The sequence below is a fragment of the Halichoeres trimaculatus genome, unplaced genomic scaffold, assembly GCF_033239565.1.
Source record: "Halichoeres trimaculatus isolate MK-OKI-2021-1 unplaced genomic scaffold, fHalTri1.1 fHalTri1_scaffold_26, whole genome shotgun sequence".
Taxonomy (NCBI): Eukaryota; Metazoa; Chordata; class Actinopteri; order Labriformes; family Labridae; genus Halichoeres; species Halichoeres trimaculatus.
Window position 1 is genome coordinate 767,501 of NW_027437204.1, and position 1,609 is coordinate 769,109.

Genomic DNA, 1,609 nt, shown 5'->3' on the forward strand with positions numbered 1-1,609 from the left:
TTCAATATGTAAAAAGGCTCCCATATTGAATTAAGGGTCTGGGTTAACTTTGCACAAGGATTTCAGGTATGAGCCTTACACCCATTTGTTCCACACCAATTCAGGATAAACATACTGTATATTCAGCCTCCTAAGTCAAAGCATTGATTTTTAATGAATTTACAGGGATGAAATGAAGGCCTCAGGCGTGCTTGTCCCTGACCTTTGACCTTTAGAAATGTCGCACATCTACAATCTTTTGCACACTGATTCTACATGTTCTCACAATGAACATACTGTAATTTCAGCCTTCTAAGTCAAAGCATTGATTTTTAATGAATTTAAAGGGATGAAATGAAGGCCTCAGATGTGCTTGTCCCTGACCTTTGACCTTTAGAAATGGCGCACATCTACAATCTTTTGCACACTGATTCTTCATGTTCTCACGATAAACATATTGTAATTTCAGCTTCCTAAGTCAAAGCAGTGATTTTTAATGAATTTAAAGGGATATTTTCATGAATTGACCTTTGACACAGATTCAGGACCTTTCCCACTTAGGAAGGTCGCAGCTTAACCATCTTTTGCACACTGATTCTACATGTTCTCACGATGAACATACTGTAATTTCAACCTCCTAAGTCAAAGCACTGATTTTTAATGAATTTAAAGGGATTAAATGAAGGCCTCAGATGAGCTCGTCCCTGTTCTCTGGCCTCACGAGGCCCCCAGGGGCCCGAGAGATCCCAAATTTTGCACACCGGTCAGGCTTAGGCCCCTCTACAAGCCTGCGAAAAAAGCAAGTTCCCAAGTCTTTTAGTTTTCTTAATTGGTTGGACAGGGTTCAAAATCTCACAGGGTGTTGGACTTGGTGCTTCCAACACCCTCTGCCAGAGTTGGGCAGTTTGGAGGAACTTTTGTTCTAAAAGTCCGACAGGGCTGAAATTTTTATATGTTGTAGAGGGTCCAGATACGAGTAGAACGCCATCACCGGCGCCTCCATCGGCCTTGTACTTTTCGAGGGGCGGGGCTCCAAAGTTTGCATTTTTCAGATTTTGGCGGCTCGCCGTTGCCACAAAAATGGGTCAAATCATTTGAAACTTGAGGTCTGAGCTTCATTTTAGACAAGGATCATGATATAAAAGCCCCAAGTTCCTAACTGGTCTAGGAAGCTAAGTAGCTTTCTGATTGGCCGAATGAGATGGGACCAAAACAGTCATGTAAAGCATGTTAAATTATGCACTATATTCAAAAATCAGAGCAATATGTCTAAAAGAAGTATTTTAATTCAAAATATTAAAAAGGAGGGAAAAAAGGGCGGGAAACCCTTGTTTAAATTTGGGCTACTTTCATGGATCAAAAAGGCTCCCATATTGAATTAGGGGTCTGGGGCAACTTTGCACAAGGATTTCAGGTATGAGCCTTACACCCATTTGTTCCACACCAATTCAGGATAAACATACTGTATATTCAGCCTCCTAAGTCAAAGCATTGATTTTTAATGAATTTACAGGCATGAAATGAAGGCCTCAAGCGTGCTTGTCCCTGACCTTTGACCTTTAGAAATGTCGCACATCTACAATTTTTTGCACACTGATTCTACACGTTCTCACGATAAACATACTGTATT